Source organism: Dendrobates tinctorius, unplaced genomic scaffold (genome assembly GCF_039654945.1).
Source record: "Dendrobates tinctorius isolate UK_male_01 unplaced genomic scaffold, ASM3965494v1 ptg000398l, whole genome shotgun sequence".
NCBI classification, from domain to species: Eukaryota; Metazoa; Chordata; class Amphibia; order Anura; family Dendrobatidae; genus Dendrobates; species Dendrobates tinctorius.
In genome coordinates this window covers 337,717-356,628 of record NW_027362064.1, presented here as the reverse complement: position 1 = coordinate 356,628, position 18,912 = coordinate 337,717, and the positions used below count along the sequence as shown (strand labels likewise).

At 42.2% G+C, this 18,912-nt stretch overlaps 1 long non-coding RNA gene across 1 annotated transcript in view; it reads left to right on the top strand.

The window, feature by feature from the left end:
* Positions 1 to 18,912, top strand: part of LOC141076369 (uncharacterized) — a 61,705-nt gene extending 42,793 nt beyond the window's left edge. The window contains exon 2 of the long non-coding RNA XR_012227473.1: positions 17,971 to 18,912. This is a non-coding gene — a long non-coding RNA (uncharacterized lncRNA). The remainder of the gene's footprint in view (positions 1 to 17,970) is intronic.

Sequence of the window (18,912 nt, the reverse complement as noted above, 5' to 3'; positions counted from 1 at the left end):
ATCAGTTAACAACGGATCCGCTTTCCGCCATTTTGGCGGATTTTAACTGACACAAAAAAACGGAAGTGTGAAACAGGCCTTAGCAGGGCTTTGCAGTCCATCGCTAAATATATAGCTGCTGCAGGTGACTGCATTTTTTTTTTTTTTTTTTGGCGGGGGTGGAGGTGTCCAAAAATTGACTATTGTCATGCATACAGTTTAACCTAATTAAAAAGGTAAATAAGTTTCAGCTCACCCCTGAGATGTAACTCCATTCACGAGAAGGAGCACGGCATCCGCACTGCTGCACAGAGTTCTAGGCAACAGAAAAAATAGAAGTGGATCCAGCTCACTCCCAGGGCTTATTTAAAAAGATCAAACTTTTATTAGGTTATCCTTTAAAAACTGAAAATTACAAGCGAACATCTCAGATGACACAGCAATAACAGGAGGGGTGGTGAGTAATGAAACCAGACGCGTTTCGAGCACACAGCTCTTGAACACTGGTTACAAAGTTAAATAAATACAAGGATTAAATATACCGCACTATTGCAGTAATGTGGAAACACAAAACACTTGGGAGGGGGGTTATAAGGAAACCAACAATAAAAAGGGAACAAAGTGCATGATTGCAAGCAGCAGAGTGAACAAATCAAATGTTACAAAAAATGCAAAATAAACTCAATATGCAACTTTGCAGTGAAAACAACTATTTATATTAGCCAAAAAACCAAAAAATATATACGGTATGTATAATATAAATGTCAGGATCCTGTCAGCGCCGTCGTGCAGCCTCCGCTGAGCAGGGACTCACCCGCACTGGAGGGGGGCCCGGGGTCAGGTACAGCCGGAAAGTACAGATACACAGGACCTGTGGACGCTGAAGTTTAGCAAGCAGTCACAGGACCTACGGTCATGTGACTGCAAGGGGGCGGGGCTTAGCATCCTGCTTTCAGAGATGGCAGGACACTATACAGAAATACTCAGAGTCTGGCAAAATGGAGGTCATATACAGAGATATCAGTAAAGTACCAGGGATGAGACAGAACGGATAGAAGTCAGAAGTCAAAACCAAACAGACATAGAAGGTACCAAGCAGAATCCAAAGCAATATCCAGAGAACAGACCGAGTCAGGATCATGACAGTACCCCCCCTCTCAACGGGGGGTCTCTGGACCCCCAGGCTTCCCCGGGTACTTGGCATGGAAAGCCCGAATGAGGCGATCTGCATGTACAGAGTGAGCAGGAACCCATGAGCGATCCTCTGGTCCATATCCCTTCCAGTGGACCAGGTACTGCAAAGAGCGGTGCATCCGCCGAGAGTCCACAATATGTCCAACCTCATACTCCAAGTGACCCTCCACCAACACTGGAGGAACAACAGACTCGGAGTCCTCCTTGACAGACCCCACGGGTTTCAACAGAAAACACAACATTAATAAAGTTCTGGAAAATAGCGGGGGCATTAGTTAACCCAAAGGGCATAACCAGGTTTTCAAAGAGTCCCTCAGATGTGAGGAATGCAGTTTTCCACTCGTCCCCTTCCCGAACCCTTATCAGGTTGTAGGCCCCCTGGAGATCTAATTTGGAGAACCATTGGACCCCAGATAACTGGTTACATAGGTCTGGGATGAGGGGAAGTGGATAAGTGTTCCTAACCGTTATCTTGTTAAGTTCCTGAAAGTCGAGGCACGGCCACAAACCACCATCTTTCTTCTTCACAAAGAAGAATCCTGCTGCCACGGGTGACACAGAAGGCCTGATATGCCCTTTGCGGAGACTCTCAGCTATGTACTCCTTCATGGCTTGGCGCTCAGGCCCGGACTAATTGAACAATCGAGCATTAGGTAACTTGGCCCCAGGTACTAACTCAATGGCACAATCGTAGGATCTATGTGGTGGCAGCGCCTCAGCCTCACTTTCGGAAAACACGTCTTCGGAATCCTTCAGGTACTCCGGAATACCTTCCAGACCGACAGACAGATACGGTTTTAACAGAGTTAACAAAAGGCCCCAGGTTACAACACTTATCTTTACATCCCCACTGAGTGATCTCCCCCGTCACCCAATCAATGGTAGGATTATGGCGTTGTAGCCAAGGCATACCCAGTACCAGTCCTGCAGGCAAGTTATCTAACACAAGACAAGTTAATTTTTCCACATGAGTGGAACCCACTTTCAGCGAAAAAAGTTCAGACCTGAAACCGATACCGTCCTGGGTAAGACAGGACGAGTTAATTGCCACAAGTTTAACAGGATCCTGAAGCCTAACTGTCCCTATCTTATTAAGAGTCATAATCCAGGCATCAATCAGGTTAACAGCAGAGCCACAGTCAACAAAGGCGGTAGTCTGAACAGGACCGTCACCAAGTTCCAGTTCCACCCGAAGCACAATTTTTGCAAGTGAGGAAAAAGGTACCTGAAGGTCTGGGTAGCCTCCTCGACTACTACCCAGACCTAGTCGTTTCCCGCCACCTTGGAGGATGATGGACAGGAGGGGCAGTCCTTCTTCCAATGTCCAGTGTTGTGAGTTCATTTTCCCCTTCACCGTCGATGTCTGATGAACTCCCTCTTCTGGTGAAGGAAGGTAGTGAGGCTGATTACCAAACACCTGATCTGGTAGATGATGACTGGGTAACAGCAGGAAATTCTGACTGGATATATGGCAGCCGACGCCGTTCTGAGTCGCTGGTGATTTCTCTGCTGGATTCTTGGAGACCAGTCTGATTCGAGCTTCCCAAAGATAAGTTTTTGCTCTGCTATTGAATTTATTAGTTTTGTTTACCTTGTTTTTTGGAGTTCAGCCATCCCCGGGCGGGGGTGTGCTGAGTTCCATTTTTGTCTCTGATCAGTTTGTCTCTTTGCTCTGTCTTCAGAATTTACCTGAGTGCTGATATAGTCTTTTTGAAGTCCTAGCGACTTCAGGGCCTGTTTTTCCTATCAGACGGTTGGGACATTTTTTGGTAGGGTTTTTTACGGATTGCAGACAGCAGCTTTTCTATCCTGTCCTTTTTACTTAGCTTGGGCCCCATCGTTTGCTCAACGTATCTTTCTATCTGTGTTAGTGTTTTCATCTTGCTTCACCGTCATTATATGTTGGGGGCTGCCTATTGCTTTGGGGTCTGCTCTGGGGCAGTTTAGATTTCCCCTTTCTTTCTTTAGGCCTATTTAGTTCTCCGGCTGTGTTCGAGGGGTCTAGGGCAGGGTTTCCCAACTCCAGTCCTCAAGGCACACCAACAGATCATGTTTTCAGGATTTCCTTTGTATTGCACAGGTGAAGCAATTATCACCTGAGCAATACTAAGGAAATCCTGAAAACATGATCTGTTGGTGTGCCTTGAGGACTGGAGTTGGGAAACCCTGGTCTAGGGCATCGTAGGAACCCCCCACGGCTACTGTTAGTTTTTGTGGTTAGGATCAGGGGTCTGCAATCCGATAGCTACCAACCTCCGGTTTTCTGGACTTAGCTTGTATTTTTGTTTTTTCCTCCTTCGGTGACTCATTCATAACAGTCCAGATTCCCCACAATAGAAGCACAACTGCTTCTCCTGGCGGCGTCTTCTTTCCTTCTCATCACAGGTGACAGTGCTCACCTCCATAGCCACTGGAGGAGTCCGGGTCCCAACTCCACTGGAGAATAATGATGTTTCAAGTTGCATAACACCTCTTGCCCGCAGTCTGCGATCTATGCGAACCGCTTGGGTCATGGCATCCTCCAGGGAGTCAGGTGGAGGATGGAGTGCCAGCGCATCCTTCAGATGTTCACACAGGCCTCTACGGAACAGTCCCCGAAGGGCGGCATCACTCCAAGAAACAGCTGCCCAACGCCTAAATTCAGAACAGAACCACTCGGCTGAGTGCTCCCCCTGACAGACACTCATCACCTTGTCCTCAGCCAAACGCACTCTATCTGGCTCATCGTAAATAAGCCCTAAGACCTCAAAAAACGCATCCACAGACATTCTCTCTGGGGAAGAAGAGGAAAGAGAAAATGCCCAGGCTTGTGGGGACCCCCTAAGGAGGGACATAACTACCTCCACCCTCTATTTCTCATCCCCAGAGGAGCGCGGTCTCAAGGAGAAAAAGAGCTTACAGCCCTCTTTAAACGCTCTAAATTCATTTTTGTCACCAGCAAACATATCTGGTAACTTAACCGGGGATTCGGGTGGGACTAAAATGACATCTCTATTCCCCACCTGCTGAAAGCCTGCGGAAAGCACCCCTTGAACCGAGTCCACAACCTGCCGTTGGGACTGGGCCAGAGCTTGGTATTCCAAACCTAGCTTCTGCAGCGACTGAGTCAAGCATTTCACCTGCTCAGATAAGGCACGCATTGGGTCCATGCTGCAGAAGTGAGGAGAGAAAAAAAAAAGTTCACGGTCAGTTATAATGTCAGGATCCTGTCAGCGCTGGCGTGCAGCCTCCCCTGAGCAGGGACTCATCCGCATTGGAGGGGGGCCCGGGGTCAGGTACAGCCGGAAAGTACAGATACACAGGACCTGTGGACGCTGAAGTTTAGCAAGCAGTTACAGGACCTACGGTCATGTGACTGCAAAGGGGGGGGCTTAGTGTCCTGCTTTCAGAGATGGCAGGACACTATACAGAAATACTCAGAGTCAGGCATAACGGAGGTCATACACAGAGATATCAGTAAAGTACCAGGGATGAGACAGAACAGATAGTCAGGGCCAAGCAGAAGTCAAAACCAAACAGACATAGAAGGTACCAAGCAGAATCCAAAGCAATATCCAGAGAACAGACCGAGTCGTACACAGAGAATCAAGCAACCAGAACACAGAACAAACATACTCAGGGGTCACCACACAATGCCAAGGGCGAAAGTATAACTGACAGGGATTGGAGTATCTCAGGGCAATAAAAAGCTCTGCCTGAACCAAAGAGAGGCAACAATAATTAACCCAAGGTGTGCAGGTCAAAGCCGGAACTGTGCTCAAGACATTAACCACTGACGTGCAGGTCAAAACCTGCACTGGGATCATGACGATAAATGCTAATAATACCACAAATTCCCAAATGCAACTATGGGCAAAATAACACCTATATTCAGTCAATGATAAACCTAGTGAATATTAAAATAATACGTGCCCAAAAATAATCCTAATGGATAAAGTGAATGTAAACTCCAAACAGAATATGCCAAAAGAAGAAAAAGGAGTGCAATACATATAATGAAGTGCACATCAATTAATAGAGTGAAAATAGTATTTATTAATTAATTACAAATAAATGTGTACAAAAATTGATTAAAATTGAGTATATCATACAACCCTAGTCGGTATATGTACCCAGTGCAAACGAAGTCAACAAAACTCTTTAATGGCACATAATAAAATTATTTTACACAGAAGTGTTATAATGACCATAAAAAAGCGGTACTGTTACATGTATACAGGCAGAAAAAACTTTAATGGCACATAATAAAATTATTTTACACCAAGTGTTATAGTAACCATAAAAACTAGTAGCGCTACATATATATAGGAACCAACCCACAAAGTGCTGCCAAAAAGAGCCAAGTAAAATCACTGCTTCTTAATGCTTACCCATATAGTATGGTCCCTGGTTGCTCTGGAGCCACGTGTCACCCTTGACGCGCGTTTCGCCCTTGGCTTTATCAAAAGGGATACGCCATTGCACATTTATCCGGTCTTTTATAGTGAACAAGATGGGATGAGACGTCCCTACTGCGCATGCGTCCTGACGTTATCGCCAGAGGACGCCCACCATCACCCAGCATTCACCGAGAGCGCTAATAATGTAGCATAACTTCTCGTCTGAGGTTTAGCCCTGTGGGTGCATATGTACGCAACAAAAAAATCCAGTACGCTCCGTTGCGTACCGCATCAGTGTGATTGCCGCCTCGAGTATGTTTAGGTATAAGATCAATAGCATAAACTCGTAAGCCTGTTGGGTAATAATACATTACAGCTTATTGAGAAATAGGTAGAAAAAAGCTACTGATCACAACACAGGGATCACCACAAAAAATTACAGTTTTTATTTGTAGAAAAGCCATACCATAGTTAAAAACATTAAAAAGTCATACAATGACATACCAAAAAGCACAAAGGCCAACAAAGCTCATCCTAAAACATGAGAGCTGATACACAAGTACAGGACATAATACACATTATACATGCAATAATACTTATAGCGAAGTCATATAGTCCAAGACTGTTCCTCAAGAAAATAAGTGTATACCATGGCAGGCTAAGGCCATAAAAGTTCCAGTGAAAAGGCCTAAAGGTGATGGAGATATATTAGCACCCTGCACAAGTATACCATACAGGAACAGTACCTATAACCAAAGATGAGACATGCTCAATAAGGCAAAAAAATGACGCTACTTATGAATAAGGTCATGACTATACATATGCCAAAGAGGCTAAAAGCTGCAAACACAGAAAATAAATCCTGCCTGAATCATCTAGGAGTGGTAACGCTCACATGTGGGGGAGCTTGTGGAGTGCCCGACGCGTGTCGCCAGCGCTAGCTGGCTTCGTCAGGGGCTGGAGAGTCAATCTACAAAATACCATATAAATATGTTCAATAATTAGTAATCATTAGATACAGCCGCAGCGATATACCTGTTGAAGCCGCATTAAACATGGAGGCCGGGAGGCACAGTCACGCCATGAGGGGAGGTGTAGTCCCGGGCTGAGAGTCATTTCCTGGTTAGAGTGGTATGACGTGTCAGGTTCCTACTGCGCAAGCGCAGGGGGCTGAATCACCTTGCAAAGGAGGCAGTACCAATCGTAGTGTCCCAGAGAGGGGAGGAATGAGAGGCGCGGTTACACAAAGAATAGAAGCGCGATGTACAAATCATAATAGATCCCTATGTTACCCGTCATTCATACTGCGCACGAGCAAAAGAACCTGGGTCTAACAATGATAACACTTTATCGTTGCGCTGACGCACAACAAACAGCAGTACGGCAATAAGAGATAGGACATCATGGCACAGATAAAGGATACCCCATACACTGTCCATAGCATATAGCGCAATACATGGTCGCACAAAATCAAGTAATGGAAAATTAGACTATTTTATAACATACCCAAAAAGGGAAAAAGCGCGGTTACATGGAAATAAAGGCACAATATAAAAGGTATAATAAATCCTTGTGTGACCCATAATCCTTACTGCGCAGGTGCAAAAAAGCATTGGTCTACCAGTGGGATATCATAATCATGGAATATTTTATATCATTTAGTCATTGCGCCGACACACAAGGACCAGTGATAAAGTAAAAGATAGAACATCATTGTAAAATATAGAACCGGACAGAAAATACCCCGGATGTTTGTCCATAGTGAATAACATAATATGCAAACGTATAAAATCCAATTATAGAAAGTTAAACTATCGTAAGATAGGTATACACATGTGTATACAAAGGTACACGATGTTACTGAGATGATACACATAAGATGGCGCGATTGCAACATGTGCGTACATACAAAATGGCGTCTGCTGGAGGCCTGTACCCCAAAGTATGCACACTCATGGGGTTATCCATATGGTGGCCTGGATGACATATAGATCTGGCAAAAGCCAGCACACATCATGTTATTCATGTGCATACATAATGAGACAATCCCAACATGAGATAAAATGTCATTGTAAAGTTTATCCCCAATGTATAGACAGTGGTAAGATTATCATCACCCCATAAATACAATAGGCAAGAACAGAAAGTCTCACCCTGTACTCATATTAGACCCAAACAACCCCCTTCAATGAGTACTGAGGATGAATATATGAAGGAAAATCAAAAATAGGTGGACACAAGGTCACAAATGATCAAGATATGTACGAGTACTTGGTCTCCATCCAACATAGAGCCATGTCAAAGGGAAGAAATCCCACAGAGAGAAAGCTGCCTCCATAGGTTTCACCCCATATCATGGACATGGAAAGTATTACTGTATCGACTTCTGAAGAGACTCCACAAGCTCCTCCCCATGCCAACACCCACTCAAACAGATGTAAATGTTAACCACATATATAAAGGGAAAAAAATACCCTTTGGAATTTATATTCAATTCACTAAAAAAGTGATTGAATAAAATAGAATTCCGTTGGTGAAGACTTGGTCTCCATCCAACATAGAGCCATGTCAAAAGGGAAGAAATCCCACAGAGACAGGGCTGCCTCCATAGGTATCACCCCATATCATAGACATGGAAAGTATTACTGAATCGGCTTCTAAAGAGACTCCACAAGCTCATCCCCATGCCAACACCCACTCAAACAGATGTAGATGTTAACCACATATATAAAGGGAAAAAAATACCCTTAGGAATTTGTATTCAAATCACTAAAAAAGTGATTGAATAAAATTGAATTCCGTTGGTGGGTGCTGGAGATTGTCATATAAGGGAAAGAAAAAACAAACCAGATGGTAAAGAACAAAACAAAAGTAGTCAAAATATGCACAAGAATCCCTGTCCCTATCCGACTGACAGCCCTACCAAAGGAAGGGAGTCATACTCAACAAAAAGGAATGACTCCACAAATTCCACCCCAGTCTCCTGGGAATGGAAAATGTTAGATGGTCAACTTCTGAGGACGGTACAACCGTACAATAGAGGGTATGAAAACTCCACAAGCTCCTCCCAATGCCCATACACACTCAAATGAATTTCCATATTAACCATATATGAAAAATGTATATAAAGGGGAGAAGTACTCATGAAAGTTTATTGATGTTCAAATCACCTAGAATGATTAGATGAAATAATTAGAAATAATTAAGAAAACCATAAAAGACACAAAAGGTATTATCAAAAAAGTGTCAATAAAGGCCAAATCACTGGGCCAAGTGAACCAAGAAAATCCACCATTGTATCCAAGTATCCTCAATGATAGTATGTCCTGATAGGTGTCATCCAAGCCTATTAGAGAAGATGAAATATTCAAATTCAGAAGGACAAAACAGAGATTCGATCCAGGCATATGGAAAGCTTTGGAATCCAAATAGGTAAAACCCCGGAGAGAAAAACTTCAAGGGAAGTCCAAAGACAGCAAATTAGGCACAGAGGGACGAGAACCTGTGAATAAGATAAAGAAGAAATATAACTATTTATAAACTTAAACCAGTTTATAAAAACCAGTAAATAATAATTCCTCATTCAACCCACAGGTGAACGACTTCGGAGATCAAAAATCCACCTGGATTCACGTTTCAGTAATTCCAAAGAGATATTACCCCCTCTGATGTTTGTTTGTATTGTTTCCAGGCCCATTACCCTGATGACAGTCACACAGCTGTTGTGTTCGCATAAAAAGTGAGCAGCCACAGATGTCAAGGGTTTACCTTTTTCACGGTCAGTCCTGGCAGTGTTGATATTAGACAGGTGTTGTTGAATCCTTTTCCGGAGCTCTTGTGTGGTTTGTCCTACATAAATTTTTGGACACTGGCAAAATAAGGCATAGACAAGATTCCTAGACCTGCAATTGAAAAAGGTCTTAGAAGCAACAGGAAAAGTCAGGGTAGGAACAGAGACCCCTTCACTGCCAGTAGTTAGATGGCATATGTTACATCTGCCACAGGCAAACGTGACCACCAGGCGTATGCCTCTATTCAGACTATGCACAGGCTGTTTGAAATGGCTGTGACATAAAGAATCCTTTAGTGATTGAGCCTTCCTGGCAACAAGAGTAGGTTGAGATGCTAAATGGGGTGAGAGCTTGGGCTCATTCACTAACATACCACAATATTTACTCAGGATACCCCGTAAATCCCGCCATTGATTGTTGAAAGTGGTGATCAGACTTAAAGGTTTAAAAGCCTTGGAAGGTCGTGGACCTAGGAGGTCAACACGATCCCTGTCCCTGGCAGATGAAAAAGCCCTGGATATTACCTTACGTGGGTATCCTCTGTTTTTGAAGCGTTCGGTCAAATCCTTAGCCTGTATTAAAAAATCTTGTTGATCCGAACAGTTTCTCTTTAACCGGTAAAACTGTCCTTTCGGAATTCCATTTCTCAAGTGCTCTGGATGAAAGCTTGAATAGTGTAGAATACTGTTGGTGGAAGTGGGTTTCCTATAGAGAGTGGTATGAATGGATTGTCCGTCAATGGTCAGTTTCAAATCCAAAAATTCCGCCGTATTACCTGCAAAATTAGCCGTCAAATGATTATTAAATGCATTATCATTGAGGCTATCAACAAACTTCCTGCATTCTTCCAGTGGTCCAGTCCATAATAAAAGGACATCATCAATGTAACGCCACCACTTGACCACATGGTCCTTAAACTCTAATGATGGGTAGACCCGGGTTACCTCCCACCACCTGAGAAAAAGATTAGCATACGATGGCGCACACCGTGCACCCATTGCAGTCCCAGACACCTGTCTATAAAATACCCGATCAAATACAAAATAATTTTTGTCTAACACAAAATGCAATAGGTCCAACAAAAATTGATCATGCTGCTGATCCCCCATAGTGTGCTGGTCCAGGAAGAAAGTTACTGCTTGGATCCCCAAATCGTGTCGGATGTTGGTATAAAGGGACTCAACATCCAAAGTAACCAAATATGTATCAGGGGGAATAACTAAATCCTGCAACAAAAACAACAAGTGAGAAGTATCTTTGACATGAGAATCCAAAGTAATCACCATGGGCTGGAGAAAAAAGTCAACATAAATACAAGGCTTTTCAAACAACCCACCAATACCCGACACGATTGGTCGTCCGGGTGGATCAATGATGGACTTATGCACCTTGGGTAACATGTAAAAGGTTGGGATCCTTGGGTGGCGGGAGGTAAGAAAGTGTCTTTCTTTTTTGTTCAAAACATGGTGGGTATAAGCCCAATCAAGGAGTTTGTCGAGTTTAGAGTTGAATACCATGGTGGGATCAGAAGGGAGTACCTGATAAAAGGAGGAATTACTGAGCTGTCTTTTGGCTTCCTTTAAATAGAGATCTACTGGCCAGATAACAATATTACCTCCTTTATCAGCTTCTCTTATCACTAAATTTTTATTCCCACCAAGAGTCCTAATGGCAGTCCTTTCAGACTTAGTTACATTATTCAAGAGATTAGGTTTAATGTCCAATGCTGTTAAATCTCTACATACCGCATCGAAGAAGATTTGGACCACTGGAAAAAGGGAAAACGTGGGTGTTGCTTGAGAAGGAAGACGTCCCGTGAAGTGGGTTCTCGTAGAAGGATTCTCATTCTCCTCTAAAAGAGAGAGAAGATCCCTAAATGTTTGTCTGTCTTCCATTGGTAAGGTATCAACGATAGTGGGTTGGTGGTACGGGAGTTTAAACGTAAGCTGTCTGCAGAAAAGATACAAATCTTTGACAAAGGTAAATTTATCAAGAGTATTCGTTGGGCAAAAAGAAAGACCACGTTGTAGAATAGAAAATTCACTTGATGATAATTCATAGTTGGACAAATTAAGAACAGACAGCTTACCCTCTTCCGGATGAAGGGCATTCACACAACCCGACTGAGTAATGTCAAAACCAGCTAATGCCTGCGATTCTGTCTGGTATCCCTTCGAAACCTGGGAGACCATTGACGATACCTCCTGGTTCTTCTTACGGGCTCTTCTGCCCCACCCACCCCTCCTGTGGCGCCCTTTGTGTCGCTCTGGTCTGATGATAAAAAATCACTGGACTGTGACTCATTCACAGAGGGGTTCTCCTTATGTATATTCTCCTTTTTTAGTGATTTGAATACAAATTCCTAAGGGTATTTTTTCCCCTTTATATATGTGGTTAACATCTACATCTGTTTGAGTGGGTGTTGGCATAGGGATGAGCTTGTGGAGTCTCTTTAGAAGCCGATTCAGTAATACTTTCCATGTCTATGATATGGGGTGAAACCTATGGAGGCAGCCCTGTCTCTGTGGGATTTCTTCCCTTTTGACATGGCTCTATGTTGGATGGAGACCAAGTCTTCACCAACGGAATTCTATTTTATTCAATCACTTTTTTAGTGAATTGAATATAAATTCCTAAGGGTATTTTTTCCCTTTATATATGTGGTTAACATTTACATCTGTTTGAGTGGGTGTTGGCATGGGGAGGAGCTTGTGGAGTCTCTTCAGAAGTCGATACAGTAATACTTTCCATGTCCATGATATGGAGTGAAACCTATGGAGGCAGCTTTCTCTCTGTGGGATTTCTTCCCTTTGACATGGCTCTATGTTGGATGGAGACCAAGTCCTCGTACATATCTTGATCATTTGTGACCTTGTGTCCACCTATTTTTGATTTTCCTTCATATATTCATCCTCAGTACTCATTGAAGGGTTGTTTGGGTCTAATATGAGTACAGGGTGAGACTTTCTGTTCTTGCCTATTGTATTTAAGGGGTGATGATAATCTTACCACTGTCTATACATTGGGGATAAACTTTACAATGACATTTTATCTCATGTTGGGATTGTCTCAATATGTATGCACATGAATAACATGATGTGTGCTGGCTTTTGCCAGATCTATGTCATCCAGGCCACCATATGGATAACCCCATGAGTGTACATACTTTGGGGTACAGGCCTCCAACAGACGCCATTTTGTATGTACGCACATGTTGCAATCACGCCATCTTATGTGTAACATCTCAGTAACATCGTGTACCTTTCTATAATTGGATTTTATACGTTTGCATATTATGTTATTCACTATGGACAAACATCCGGGGTATTTTCTGTCCGGTTCTATATTTTACAATGATGTTCTATCTTTTACTTTATCACTGGTCCTTGTGTGTCGGCGCAATGACTAAATGATATAAAATATTCCATGATTATGATATCCCACTGGTAGACCAATGCTTTTTTGCGCCTGCGCAGTAAGGATTATGGGTCACACAAGGATTTATTATACCTTTTATATTGTGCCTTTATTTCCATGTAACCGCTCTTTTTCCCTTTTTGGGTAGTTATAAAATAGTCTAATTTTCCATTACTTGATTTTGTGCGACCATGTATTGCGCTATATGCTATGGACAGTGTATGGGGTATCCTTTATCTGTACCATGATGTCCTATCTCTTATTGCCGTACTGCTGCTTGCTGTGCGTCAGCGCAACGATAAAGTGTTATCATTGTTAGACCCAGGTTCTTTTGCTCGTGCGCAGTATGAATGACGGGTAACATAGGGATCTATTATGATTTGTACATCGCGCTTCTATTCTTTTTGTAACCGCGCCTCTCATTCCTCCCCTCTCTGGGGACACTACGATTGGTACTGCCTCCTTTGCAAGGTGATTCAGCCCCCTGCGCTTGCGCAGTAGGAACCTGATACGTCATACCACTCTAACCAGGAAATGACTCTAAGCCCGGGACTAAACCTCCCCTCATGGCGTGACTGTGCCTCCCGGCCTCCATGTTTAATGCGGCTTCAACAGGTATATCGCTGCGGCTGTATCTAATGATTAGTAATTATTGAACATATTTATATGGTATGGTGTAGAATGACTCTCCAGCCCCTGACGAAGCCAGCTAGCGGTGGCGACACGCGTCGGGCACTCCACAAGCTCCCCCACATGTGAGCATTACCACTCCTAGATTCAGGCAGGATTTATTTTCTGTGTTTGCAGCTTTTAGCCTCTTTGGCATATGTATAGTCATGACCTTATTCATAAGTAGCGTCATTTTTTTGCCTTATTGAGCATGTCTCATCTTTGTTTATAGGTACTGTTCCTGTATGGTATACTTATGCAGGGTGCTAATATATATTGTGTCTCTATATATCTCCATCACCTTTAGGCCTTTTCACTGGAACTTTTAGGGCCTTAGTCTGCCATGGTGTACACTTATTTTCTTGAGGAACAGTCTTGGACTATATGACTTCGCTATAAGCATTATTGCATGTATACTGTGTATTATGTCCTGTACTTGTGTATCAACTCTCAGGTTTTAGGGTGAGCTTTGTTGGCCCCATTATGGGCCTTTTGTGCTTTTTGGTATGTCATTGTATGACTTTTTAATGTTTTTAACTATGGTATGTCTTTTCTACAAATAAAAACTAATTTTTTGTGGTGATCCCTGTGTTGTGATCAGTACTCAGTGGTGCCCTCCTGTCTTCAATTTATTACATTACAGCTTATTATCATCCTCCCCCCTCCTTTTTGATGATTTGTTTTCCAGATCAAATAATTTGTACATATATATGCTTATATTTTTTTTTCTCACATATATTGAGTTTATTGTGATTTTTTTTTTATTTTTACAGCTGATCTTAATATTCCTTGAGGGGTGTAGTTGTAGTTTCCAAAATGGGATCATTTGTGTGTGTGTGGGGGGTCAACTTTTTAGGCACAATAGGAGCTTTTTAACTACAACATAGCATCCGCTGTCTATTTTAACCAATTTTGTGCTCCAAAAGCCTAATGGCGCTCCTACCATTCTGAGCCCTGCTGTGCGTCCAAACAGTAGTTTTCCACCAGATATGGGGTATCAACGCACTCAAATTCTATTGCTCATTTTCTCATCTTAGCCTTGTGAAAATGAAAAATTGGGCTAAAGCAATATTTTTGAGGGAAATTTGTATTTTTTTTGTTTCATTTTTATGGCTCCACGTTATAAAATAGTGTCAAACATCTTTGGGTTCAAGGTGCTCACCATCACTCTAAATATAAAATCCTTGAAGGGTGTAATTTCCAAAATTGGATCAATTGTGGTAGGTTTCCACTGTCTAGGCACATCAGGAGCTCTCAAAAACACGACACGGCTATCAGTTCCAGCGAATTTTCTGCTCCAAAAGTCTAATGGTGCTCCTTCCCTTCCGAACGCTGCCATGGACCCAAACAGTAGTTTTCCTCCACACATTGGGTATCGACGTACTCAAGAGAAATTGCTCAACACATTGTATACTTCAATTTCTCCTGTTACCCTTCTAAAAATAAAAATATTGGGGCTAAATTAACATTTTGGTGGGAAAAATTAAAATGTTCACCTTTTCCTTCCACATTGCTTTTATTCCTATGAAGTGCCTAAAGGGTTAATATACTTAGTGAATGTGGTTAAGTACTTTGAGTGGTGCAGTTTTTAAAAAGGTGTCACTTTTGGGTATTTTCTGTCATATAGGCCCATAAATATCGCTTTAAAAGTGATGTGGACACTTAAAAAAACAGTTCTGTAAACTTTGCTGGAAAAATTAGAAATTTCTGATAAACTTTAGCCCTTCTAACGTCCTAACAAAAAGGAATTATGTTTAAAAAAATTATGCAGATGTAAATAAAACATATGATAAATGTTATATAATTATTTTGTACAGCGTGATTAACCCGATTTAAAGGATATAAAAATTAAAGGTTTGAAAAATTGCGAAGTTTTCAAAATTTTCTCCAAAATGGGATATTTTCACAATTAAATGCAAAAAATATCAGCCTAAATTTGCCACTAACAAAGTACAACATGTCACGAGAAAACATTCTCAGAAACACTGGGAAAGTGAAGCATTTCAGAGGTATTGCCACATAAAGTGACAGTGGTCAGAATTGTAAAATGTGGCCTGGTCAGAAAGGTGAAAACAGGCTTCAGGGTGAAGGGGCTTAAGATACATCTGACCATCGCGTCACAATGTATCTGAGATGGTCACAAGTGTGTTGCACGCTATGCTCACCGAAAGCTCATCTTTTCCACTTCACCAGTGGCTGATTCCCGTTTGCATCATCTGCTTATTATTTTCTTCATTGATTTTATATTTATCCATAATCGTATATGCCAGGGGTGGACACATCATTGCATCAGTGCAATTTGGCCTACGAGCTTAGGGGGCACATTTCAACCTCCAAAGCAAGTGCAACTGTGCATCATGATGAGCAATTGGACTAGAAAGGGCCCATGTATGCTCATACATTGTTCTTGAAAAGGGGCCCTCTTCTCTCTGTCCATCAGTGCTATATGCTTTTGATCAGTTGAGTTTAGGTACTTTCTGTGAGAGTATGTTTGCCCCCTTATTGATTTCCTATCCTTTAGCCTGTTTGTCACAGTTATATGTTTCAGATCACCAAACAAATTTAAAAATATTAGACAAAAATAACAAGTACAGTGGGTACAGAAAGTATTCAGACCCCTTTAAATTTTTCACTCATTGTTTCTTGCAGCCATTTGGTAAATTCAAAAAAGTTCATTTTTTTTTGATTAATGTACACTCTGCACCCCATCTTGACTGAAAAAAACAGAAATGTAGAAATTGTTGCAAATATATATTTTTTTTTTTATGAAGAAGGGGAGGAAATAAAAAATAAAAGTGGGAAGAAGAGTCACCGAGCTTGCAACAAGAACCGTACTATTACCAATATTTGTCTATGGCAATAGTTTGGCTGAGTACTTGATTTTATGCACACTTACACTGCGAGTGAATGAAACACCAGAACTCAGTAATTAGAAGGGGAGTCCAGATACTTTATGGCTGTACAGTGTATAAAACAGTACATGAACAGCTCAATGAAAGTGCAATCTACACTTTCATAGACCAGGAATTAAAGAGTAAATTTTGGGCAAATATTACAAAGCTACAGGATTTCTAGGCGTTTGCCCAAACTGGAAAGCTTAGAATTGCCTTGAATGGGCAGGAGTATGATATTGATCCAGCAGAAAAAAACTCCTTGGAAAAGGTCATCAATATCAGACTGGTTGTGGGGTTTTTGACACCTGGAGTCCCTACCACACAACTGTTTTCAGCTCTGCCAACACCCGCAAGTAAAACAGTAAATTAAGACCAAATTGAACAGGATAGTTTATGGAAAAATACCATAAAGGATTTTTCCATAAACACATTCCTTAAAATATAGGCAAACGACATCTTGTTAAAAGTGGATTCCACTTGGAATCTGACTGAAAAAGCGTGGCAAAAAAATGATCATAACAGCAACACAAAAACATTGTTGTGCACATATTAAACGACATTGCTGTACAAATATTCAGTCCTTTGTGACATTTTTTTAACTGCTTCAAGGTTCGGAAATCGTGATGAGGTTTAAAGTAGAAGGTCCATTCTTTGGCGGCTCGGTTTGGAAGCTGCTCGCTGTTTATAGCTGGAAGAGTAGAGAAAAGGCACCGGAGACTGAACAAAAGACACAGTCTAAGGCCGGGGTCACACTAACCGACGCCAAATACGGTCCGTATTTTACATGCGTAATACGGAGAAATGTCCCCTAAATAGTGCTCCGTATGTCATCCGTAAGCAAGGTGTGGTTGTGTATTTTGCGCATGTAAGCATCCGTATGGCGATTTTCTCACAGGCTTGCAAAATGGACATTTAATGGTTTTGAGGCCTATTTAAATCATTAGCCTACAACCTATTTATTGGCTCTGAAACAGGTGGCTGCCTCCATTCTGTCCATTTGTGACCTTGCCTTCACTAGGTGTGTTGGTGTTGTATGGCCAACATGACAGTCTGAGTTCCAACACAACTGAGCAGGTTCTCTTCAACTGGCTTTTGTCACACTGCTTTGGTCACCCATACCCAGTGATAGTGGATCCGCAGAGGAGACACATGTGGGTCCTCCACTTTTGAGGCAACGACTCACAAGAGGTCATTTTCACCGCCTCTATTCTTCTTTGCGGGATCATCTGGAAAAATTTCTTCCAATACTGTCGCATGAGCCTTGCAACATTTGATCTACTCTTGGAGACAGTGCGCCCTGGGATAACCTTTCAGGACACAAGGATGTGTAAAGCTATATCTGCAGAGAAGCGACTTCTACTCACATTACAGTATGTACTACACAAGCACATTCTCTATGTTCATGATGTGTTGCCCAAAGTATGTGTAGTTTTGTTTTTGTAATAATTTTTTTGCCCTCATCTTAGTCCAGATATATTAAAAATTACATACCAGAATGTTATGTGTAATATGTACTGAATATCATGTAGTCATTATGCTAGAAAAAATGTGTTAGTAGATATGAAACAATAAAAAGTTTGGTATGTCTGTAGCTGGTCTTTTTATCTTTTTTACCTTCTAAAATGTTCTATTTCTGTTGTTTTTCAGCTTCCTGTCCACTGGCCTGTCTTATGCTGCCCTCCACCATGAGTTTCTCATTGGAAGATCTACCATTTTTGGCATAGTGAGGTCGACATGTAGTAAAATATGGTCAAGACTCCTTCAACTCGTCATGCCCGAGCCCAGGATGGAAGACTGGTTGAGGATCTCAAGGGACTTTGAGGAGGAATGCCAGCTTCCTAATTGTATTGGGGCCCTTGATGGCAAACATATCCGGGTGCGTAAGCCGCCGAACTCTGGCTCCCAATTCTTCAATTATAAGCAATACTTTTCTGTTGTATTGTTGGCTCTGGCCGACCCTCAATACAAGTTTATAATTGTCGACATTGGGGCCTATGGAAGGACGGGAGACTCTCGAGTCTTCAATACTTCCATTATGGGTCGGCGGCTATGCACCAACCAGTTGGATCTACCCCCACAGCGCCAGCTACCAGGCTCCACTCAAAAATCAATCCCTTATGTCCTTGTGGCAGATGAGACATTTCAGTTAACGCGCAATGTAATGAGGCTATATTCCCGGCACAACCTGGACCACCGGTGCAGAAATTTTAACTTGCGCCTATCACGTGCTCGGCGACTGGTTGAGTGTTCCTTTGGCATTCTTTGTGCCAAATAGCGGGTCCTCCAGTCTGCCATTCAGCTGAGTGAACAAAACGTGAATGAAGTTATCAAAGCATGTGTCGTTCTTCATAACTTCACCAGGATACATGATTGTTCCTCCTCTGCTGGTGTTGTGGGTGGGTCGGACAATGTGCGTAGGGCGAGACTACATATCAACCCTCAACATAGACCGCTCTCTGGTCTCAAAGTGCATGATATTTTCAAATTACTTTGTCACCTGAGGGGGAAACTTCTTGGCAAGAGCATGCTGTGTCTATGTTATATATTTTTGATTTCTGTCTGTGTAAATATATATATTTCAACCCCCTA